A 10,484-nucleotide genomic window follows, 5' to 3' on the forward strand; every position below is an offset into this window, starting at 1 on the left:
AATCTCTAGAAAATCGTGTCTGTACAGCAAAGATTTCTAAAAAAAAAATGAGTGTACTTGACGTTTGGAATATCGTAGAATCCATCAGCACCACTTTTTTCTGTTTGTCGGTTGGTCTGTTTGTCTGTATGATATCGATAACCCCGGAAACTAAAGAATGGATTTTTATGAGACTTTCACAGATGGATAGCCTGTAATCCAGAAGGGAATCTGGAACTTATTTCATTAAAATCGCGTGAGAAACAAAAAAATATAGTTGTTTAAGCTATAATTAAGCTACTTTTAAGGATTTTTTTTTTTTGAAAAACGAAGGAAATCTATCTTCTTCTATCTATACTATAATAATAATAATAATAATACTATAATAAATCTCTAGAAAATCGTGTCTTTACATCCCAGATTTCTAAAAAAAATGAGTGTACTTGACGTTTGGAATGTCGTAGAATCCATCGGCACCACTTTTTTCTGTTTGTCTGTGTGTCTGTATGATATCGATAATCTCGGAAACTAACAAATGGATTCATATGAGACTTTCAAAGATGGATAGCCCGTAATCCAGAAGGGAATCTAGAACTTATTTCATTAGAATCGCATGAGAAACAAAAAAGATATAGTTGTTTAAGCTATAATTAAGCTACTTTTAAGGATTTTTTTTTGAAAAACGAAGGAAAATGCACTTAGTTTCCAAACAAATATCAAAGAATGCCTTTGCAAAGTTTTTTTTCAATTTCATATAAATTAAAAATCAAATTCATGAATAGATACAGTGGTGTACCAAAAAAAAATTATTTTACGCTCCCATATTACGATAATCGGTTAAAATGAGGTTACCTAAAACCTCTAAATATGCGTACAATATGGGCATTAAACAATAGAGGAAGATCACAGGTTTCATTTGAATTTTGTGATATTTCGATAAATTATTCGATAACTGAATTATCGGGCAAAATGTATTTGCTCCAAAATCTATAACTTTACCTACAATCTATCTATCTATCTATCTTCTATCTATCTATACTATAATAAATCTCTAGAAAATCGTGTCTGTACATCCAAGATTCCTAAAAAAAAATGAGTGTACTTGACGTTTGGAATGTCGTAGAATCCATCGGCACCACTTTTTTCTGTTTGTCTGTTTGTCGGTTTGTCTGTTTGTCGGTTTGTCTGTTTGTCTGTATGATATCGATAATCTCGGAAACTCACGAATGGATTTTTATGAGACTTTCACAGATGGATAGCGTGTAATCAGGAAGGGAATCTAGAACTTATTTCATTAAAATCGCGTGAGAAACAAAAAAGATATAGTTGTTTAAGCTATAATTAAGCTACTTTTAAGGATTTTTTTTTTTGAAAAACAAAGGAAATCTATCTTTTATCTACACTATAATAAATCTCTAGAAAATCGTGTCTGTACATCCAAGATTTCTAAAAAAAAATGAGTGTACTTGACGTTTGGAATGTCGTAGAATCCATCGGCACCACTTTTTTCTGTTTGTCTGTTTGTCGGTTTGCATGTATGATATCGATAATCTCGGAAACTAACAAATGGATTTATATGAGACTTTCACACGTGGATAGCCTGTAACCCAGAAGGGAATCTAGAACTTATTTCATTAAAATCGCGGGAGAAACAAAAAAGATATAGTTGTTTAAGCTATAATTAAGCTACTTTTAAGGATTTTTTTTTTTTGAAAAACGAAGGAAATCTATCTTCTCCTATCTATACTATAATAATAATAATAATAATAATAATAATAATAATAATAATAATAATCTATACTATAATAAATCTCTCGAAAATCGTGTCTGTACATCCAAGATTTCTAAAAAACAATGAGTGTACTTGACGTTTGGAATGTCGTAGAATCCATCGGCACCACTTTTTTCTGTTTGTCTGTTTGTCGGTTTGTCTGTTTGTCTGTATGATATCGATAATCTCGGAAAATAACGAATGGATTTTTATGAGACTTTCACAGATGGATAGCGTGTAATCAGGAAGGGAATCTAGAACTTATTTCATTAAAATCGCGTGAGAAACAAAAAAGATATAGTTGTTTAAGCTATAATTAAGCTACTTTTAAGGATTTTTTTTTTGAAAAACGAAGGAAAATGCACTTAGTTTCCAAACAAATATCAAAGAATGCCTTATTTTTTTTTTTTTTTTTATTTTTTTAAATTCATGAATAGATACAGTGGGATACCACAAAAAAAAAATTATTTTACGCTGGCATATTACGATAATCGGTTAAAATGAGGTTACCTAAAACCTCTAAATATGCGTACAATATGGGCATCAAACAAAAGAGGAAGATCACAGGTCTCATTTGAATATTGTGATATTTCGATAAATTAATCGATAACTGAGTTATCGGTCAAAATGTATTTGCTCCAAAATCTATAAATTTACCTACAATCTATCTATCTATCTATCTTCTATCTATCTTCTATCTATCTATCTATCTATACTATAATAAATCTCTAGAAAATCGTGTTTGTACATCCAAGATTTCTAAAAAAAAATGAGTGTACTTGACGTTTGGAATGTCGTAGAATCCATCGGCACCACTTTTTTCTGTTTGTCTGTTTGTCTGTATGATATCGATAATATCGGAAACTAACGTATGGATTTTTATGAGACTTTCAGAGATGGATAGCATGTAATCCAGAAGGGAATCTACAACTTATTTCATTAAAATCGCGTGAGAAACAAAAAAGATATAGTTGTTTAAGCTATAATTAAGCTACTTTTAAAGATTTTTTTTTGAAAAACGAAGGAAATCTATCTTCTATCTACACTATAATAAATCTCTAGAAAATCGTGTCTGTACATCCAAGATTTGGAATATCGTAGAATCCATCAGCTCCACTTTTTTCTGTTTGTCGGTTGGTCTGTTTGTCTGTATGATATCGATAACCCCGGAAACTAAAGAATGGATTTTTATGAGACTTTCACAGATGGATAGCCTGTAATCCAGAAGGGAATCTAGAACTTATTTCATTAAAATCGCGTGAGAAACAAAAAAATATAGTTGTTTAAGCTAAAATTAAGCTACTTTTAAGGATTTTTTTTTTTTGAAAAACGAAGGAAATCTATCTTCTTCTATCTATACTATAATAATAATAATAATAATAATAATACTATAATAAATCTCTAGAAAATCGTGTCTTTACATCCCAGATTTCTAAAAAAAAATGAGTGTACTTGACGTTTGGAATGTCGTAGTATCCATCGGCACCACTTTTTTCTGTTTGTCTGTGTGTCTGTATGATATCGATAATCTCGGAAACTAACAAATGGATTCATATGAGACTTTCAAAGATGGATAGCCCGTAATCCAGAAGGGAATCTAGAACTTATTTCATTAAAATCGCATGAGAAACAAAAAAGATATAGTTGTTTAAGATATAATTAAGCTACTTTTAAGGATTTTTTTTTGAAAAACGAAGGAAAATGCACTTAGTTTCCAAACAAATATCAAAGAATGCCTTTGCAAAGTTTTTTTTTCAATTTCATCTAAATTAAAAATCAAATTCATGAATAGATACAGTGGCGTACCAAAAAAAAATTATTTTACGCTCCCATATTACGATAATCGGTTAAAATGAGGTTACCTAAAACCTCTAAATATGCGTACAATATGGGCATTAAACAATAGAGGAAGATCACAGGTTTCATTTGAATTTTGTGATATTTCGATAAATTAATCGATAACTGAGTTATCGGGCAAAATGTATTTGCTCCAAAATCTATAACTTTACCTACAATCTATCTATGTATCTATCTATCTTCTATCTATCTATCTATCTATACTATAATAAATCTCTAGAAAATCGTGTCTGTACATCCAGGATTTCTAAAAAAAAATGAGTGTACTTGACGTTTGGAATGTCGTAGAATCCATCGGCACCACTTTTTTCTGTTTGTCTGTTTGTCGGTTTGTCTGTATGATATCGATAATCCCGGAAACTAACGAATGGTTTTTTATGGGACTTTCGCAGATGGATAGCCTGTAATCCAGAAGGGAATCTAGAACTTATTTCATTAAAAGCGCTTGAGAATCAAAAAAGATATAGTTGTTTAAGCTATAATTAAGCTACTTTTAAGGATTTTTTTTTTTTGAAAAACGAAGGAAATCTATCTTCTATCTACACTATAATAAATCTCTAGAAAATCATGTCTGTACATCCAAGATCTCTAAAAAAAATGAGTGTACTTGACGTTTGGAATATCGTAGAATCCACCGGCACCACTTTTTTCTGTTTGTCTGTTTGTCTGTATGATATCGATAATCTCGGAAACTAACAAATGGCTTTATATGAGACTTTCACAGATGGATAGCCTGTGATCCAGAAGGGAATATAGAACTTATTTCATTAAAATCGCGTGAGAAACAAAAAAGATATAGTCGTTTAAGCTATAATTAAGCTACTTTTAAGGATTTTTTTTTTTGAAAAACGAAGGAAAATGCACTTAGTTTCCAAACAAATATCAAAGAATGCCTTTGCAAAGTTTTTTTTCAATTTCATATAAACTAAAAATCAAATTCATGAATAGATACAGTGGCGTACCAAAAAAAAATTATTTTACGCTTCCATATTACGATAATCCGTTAAAATGAGGTTACGTAAAACCTCTAAATATGCTTACAATATGGGCATCAAACAATAGAGGACGGTCACAGGTTTCATTTGAATTTTGTGATATTTCAATAAATTAATCGATAACTGAGTTATCGGTCAAAATGTATTTGCTCCAAAATCTTTAAATTGAACTACAATATGAAATACTTTTAACTAAGATTTTAAACCTTTTACACGCGTTAATCAGGGACTCAAACCTTTTGGTGCAATTCGGTTTATCTATTCGCTGACAGGTGGCGAAAAGTTTTCGTGTGTACTGCGATGCTTTGGTAGTTGTGCGATTGGTTGTCGTACACATACACCAAATAAAATTAAAAAAAAATAAGGGCCACTTTAATATAAATACGCATCCCCAACAACGTCGGGTACCCTGCTAGTACTAAAATAAATCTCTAGAAAATCGTGTCTGTACTTCCAAGATTTCTAAAAAAATGAGTGTACTTGACGTTTGGAATATCGTAGAATCCATCGGCACCACTTTTATCTGTTTGTCTGTTTGTCGGTTTGTCTGTATGATATCGATAATCTGGGAAACTAACGAATGGAGTTTTGTGAAACTTTCACAGATGGATAGCCTGTAATCCAGAAGGGAATCTAGAACTTATTTCATTAAAATCGCGTGAGAAACAAAAAAGATATAGTTGTTTAAGCTATAATTAAGCTACTTTTAAGGATTTTTTTTTTGAAAAATGAAGGAAAATGCACTTAGTTTCCAAACAAATATCAAAGAATGCCTTTGCAAAGTTTTTTTCAATTTCATATAAATTAAAAATCAAATTCATGAATAGATACAGTGGCCTACCAAAAAAAAAAATTATTTCACATTGCCATATTACGATAATCGGTTAAAATGAGGTTACCTAAAACCTCTAAATATGCGTACAATATGGGCATCAAACAATAGAGGAAGATCACAGGTTTCATTTGAATTTTGTGATATTTAGATAAATTAATCGATAACTGAGTTATCGATCAAAATGTATTTGCTCCAAAATCTATAAATTTACCTACAATCTATTTATCTATCTATCTATCTTCTATCTATCTATACTATAATAAATCTCTAGAAAATCGTGTCTGTACATCCAAGATCTCTAAAAAAAAATAAGTGTACTTGACGTTTGGAATGTCGTAGAATCCATCGGCACCACTTTTTTCTGTTTGTCTGTATGATATCTATAATCTCGGAAACTAACGAATGGATTTTTATGAGACTTTCACATATGGATAGACTGTAATCCAGAAGGGAATCTAGAACTTATTTCATTAAAATCGCGTGAGAAACAAAAAAGATATAGTTGGTTAAGCTATAATTAAGCTACTTTTAAGGATTTTTTTTTTTTGAAAAACGAAGGAAAATACACTTAGTTTCCAAACAAATATCAAAGAATGCCTTTGCAAAGTTTTTTTTCAATTTCATATAAATTAAAAATCAAATTCATGAATAGATACAGTGGCGTACCAAAAAAAAATTATTTTACGCTCCCATATTACGATAATCGGTTAAAATGGGGTTACCTAAAACCTCTAAATATGCGTACAATATGGGCATCAAACAATAGAGGAGGATCACAGGTTTCATTTGAATTTTGTGATATTTCGATAAATAAATCGATAACTGAGTTATCGGTCCAAATGTATTTGCTCCAAAATCTATAAATTTACCTACAATCTATCTATCTTCTATCTATCTATCTATCTATACTATAATAAATCTCTAGAAAATCGTGTCTGTACATCCAAGATTTCTTAAAAAAAAAAATGAGTATACTTGACGTTTGGAATGTCGTAGAATCCCTCGGCACCACTTTTTTCTGTTTGTCGGTTTGTCTGTATGATACCGATAATATCGGAAACTAACGAATGGATTTTTATGAGACTTTCGGAGATGGATAGCCTGTAATCCAGAAGGGAATCTAGAACTTATTTCATTAAAATCGCGTGAGAAACAAAAATGATATAGTTGTTTAAGCTATAATTAAGCTACTTTTAAGGATTTTTTTTTTTAAAAAACGAAGGAAAATGCACTTAGTTTCCAAACAAATATCAAAGAACGCCCTTGCAAAGTTTTTTTCAATTTCATATAAATTAAAAATCAAATTCATGAATAGATACAGTGGCGTACCAAAAAAAAAAATTATTTTACGCTCCCATATTACGATAATCGGTTAAAATGAGGTTACCTAAAACCTCTAAATATGCGTACAATATGGGCATCAAACAATAGAGGAAGATCACAGGTTTCATTTGAATTCTGTGATATTTCGATAAATTAATAGGTAACTGAGTTATCGGTCAAAATGTATTTGCTCCAAAATCTATAAATTTATCTACAATCTATCTATCTTCTATCTATCTATCTATCTTCTATCTATCTATCTATCTATCTATACTATAATAAATCTCTAGAAAATCGTGTCTGTACATCCAAGATTTCTAAAAAAGAATGAGTGTACTTGACGCTTGGAATGTCGTAGAATCCATCGGCACCACTTTTTTCTGTTTGTCTGTATGATATCGATAATCTCGGAAACTAACGAATGGATTTTTATGAGACTTTCACAAATGGATAGCCTGTAATCCAGAAGGGAATCTAGAACTTATTTCATTAAAATTGCGTGAGAAACAAAAAAGATATGGTTGTTTAAGCTATAGTAAATCTACTTTTAAGGATTTTTTTTTGAAAAACGAAGGAAATCTATCTTCTATCTACACTATAATAAATCTCTAGAAAATCGTGTCTGTACACCCAAGATTTCTAAAAAAATGAGTGTACTTGACGTTTGGAATATCGTAGAATCCATCGGCACCACTTTTTTCTGTTTGTCCTTTTGTCTGTTTGTCTGTTTGTCTGTATGTTATCGATAATCTCGGAAACTAACAAATGGATTTATATGAGACTTTCACAGATGGATAGCGTATAACCCAGAAGGGAATCTAGAACTTATTTCATTAAAATCGCGTGAGAAACAAAAATGATATAGTTGTTTAAGCTATAATTAAGCTACTTTTAAGGATTTTTTTTTTTTGAAAAAACGAAGGAAAATGCACTTAGTTTCCAAACAAATATCAAAGAACGCCCTTGCAAAGTTTTTTTTCAATTTCATATAAATTAAAAATCAAATTCATGAATAGATATAGTGGCGTACCAAAAAAAATTATTTCACGCTGCCATATTACGATAATCGGTTAAAATGGGGTTACCTAAAACCTCTAAATATGCATACAATATGGGCATCAAACAATAGAGGAAGGTCACATGTTTAATATGAATTTTTTCATATTTCGATAAATTAATCGATAACTAAGTTATCGCTCAAAATGTATTTGCTCCAAAATCTTTAAATTTACCTACAATATGAAATACTTTTAGCTAAGATTTTAAACATTTTACACGCGTTAATCAGGGACTCAAACCTGTTTGTCTGTATGATATCGATAATCTCGGAAACTAACGAATGGATTTTTATGAGACTTTCACAAATGGATAGCCTGTAATCCAGAAGGGAATCTAGAACTTATTTCATTAAAATCGCGTGAGAAACAAAAAAGATATGGTCGTTTAAGCTATAATTAAGCTACTTTTAAGGATTTTTTTTTGAAAAACGAAGGAAATCTATCTTCTACCTACACTATAATAAATCTCTAGAAAATCGTGTCTGTACATCCAAGATTTCTAAAAAAATGAGTGTACTTGACGTTTGGAATATCGTAGAATCAATCGGCACCACTTTTTTCTGTTTGTCTGTTTGTCTGTATGATATCGATAATCCCGGAAACTAACGAATGGACTTTTATGAGACTTTCACAGATGGATAGCCTGTAATCCAGAAGGGAATCTAGAACTTATTTCATTAAAATCGTTTGAAAATCAAAAAAGATATAGTTGTTTAAGCTATAATTAAGTTACTTTGAAGGATTTTTTTTGAAAAACGAAGGAAATCTATTTTCTTCTATCTATACTATAATAATAATAATAATAATACTATAATAAATCTCTAGAAAATCGTGTCTGTATATCCAAGATTTCTAAACAAAAAAGTGTACTTGACGTTTGGAATGTCATAGAATCCATCGGCACCACTTTTTTCTGTTTGTCTGTTTGTCCTTTTGTCTGTTTGTCTGTATGATATCGATAAACTCGGAAACTAACGAATGGATTTTTATGAGACTTTCACAGATGGATAGCCTGTAATCCAGAAGCGAATCTAGAATTTATTTCATTAAAATCGCGTGAGAAACAAAAAAGATATAGTTGTTTAAGCTATAATTAAGCTACTTTTAAGGATTTTTTTTTTTTGAAAAACGAAGGAAAATGCACTTAGTTTCCAAACAAATATCAAAGAATGCCTTTGCAAAGTTTTTTTTCAATTTCCTGTAAATTAAAAATCAAATTCATGAATAAATACAGTGGCGTACCAAAAAAAATTATTTTACGCTCCCATATTACGATAATCGGTTAAAATAGGTTACCTAAAACCTCTAAATATGTGTACAATATGGGCATCAAACAATAGAGGAAGATCACAGGTCTCATTTGAATTTTGTGATATTTCGATAAATTAATCGATATCTGAGTTATCGGTCAAAATGTATTTGCTCCAAAATCTATAAATTTACCTACAATCTATCTATCTATCTATCTATCTTTTATCTATCTATCTATCTTCTATCTATCTATATATCTATACTATAAGAAATCTCTGTTTGTCTGTACGATATCGATAATCCTGGAAACTAACGAATGGATTTTTATGAGACTTTCACAGATGGATAGCCTGTAATCCAGAAGGGAATCTAGAACTTATTTCATTAAAATCGCGTGAGAAACAAAAAAGATATAGTTGTTTAAGCTATAATTAAGCTATTTTTAAGGATTTTTTTTTGAAAAACGAAGGAAAATGCACTTAGATTCCAAACCAATATCAAAGAATGCCTTTGCGAAGTTTTTTTTCAATTTCATATAAATTAAAAATCAAATTCATGAATAGATACAGTGGCGTACCACAAAAAAAAAAATTGTTTCACGCTGCCATATTACGATAATCGGTTAAAATGAGGTTACCTAAAACCTCTAAATATGCGTACAATATGGGCATCAAACAATAGAGGAAGATCACAGGTATCATTTGAATTTTGTGATATTTCGATAAATTAATCGATAACTAAGTTATCGCTCAAAATGTATTTGCTCCAAAATCTTTAAATTTACCTACAATATGAAATACTTTTAGCTAAGATTTTAAACATTGTACACGTGTTAATCAGGGACTCAAACCTTTTGGTGCAATTCGGTTTATCTATTCGCTGACAGATGGCGCAAAGTTTTCGTGTGTACTGCGATGCTTTGGTAGTTGTGCGATTGGTTGTCGTACACATACACTAAATAAAATTAAAAAAAAAATAAGGGCCACTTTAATATAAATACGCATCCCGAACTACGTCGGGTACCCTGCTAGTACTATAATAAATCTCTAGAAAATCGTGTCTGTACTTCCAAGATTTCTAAAAAAAAAATGAGTGTACTTGACGTTTGGAATGTCGTAGAATCCATCGGCACCACTTTTTCTGTTTGTCTGTATGATATCGATAATCTCGGAAACTAACGAATAGATTTTTATGAGACTTTCACAGATGGATAGCCTGTAATCCAGAAGGGAATCTAGAACTTATTTCATTAAAATCGCGTGAGAAACAAAAAAGATATAGTTGTTTAAGCTATAATTAAGCTACTTTTAAGGATTTTTTTTTGAAAAACGAAGGAAAATGCACTTAGTTTCCAAACAAATATCAAAGAATGCCTTTGCAAAGATTTTTTTCAATTTCATATAAATTAAAAATCA

The sequence above is a fragment of the Eurosta solidaginis genome, chromosome 1 (assembly GCF_040869045.1).
Source record: "Eurosta solidaginis isolate ZX-2024a chromosome 1, ASM4086904v1, whole genome shotgun sequence".
In the NCBI taxonomy this organism is placed as follows: domain Eukaryota; kingdom Metazoa; phylum Arthropoda; class Insecta; order Diptera; family Tephritidae; genus Eurosta; species Eurosta solidaginis.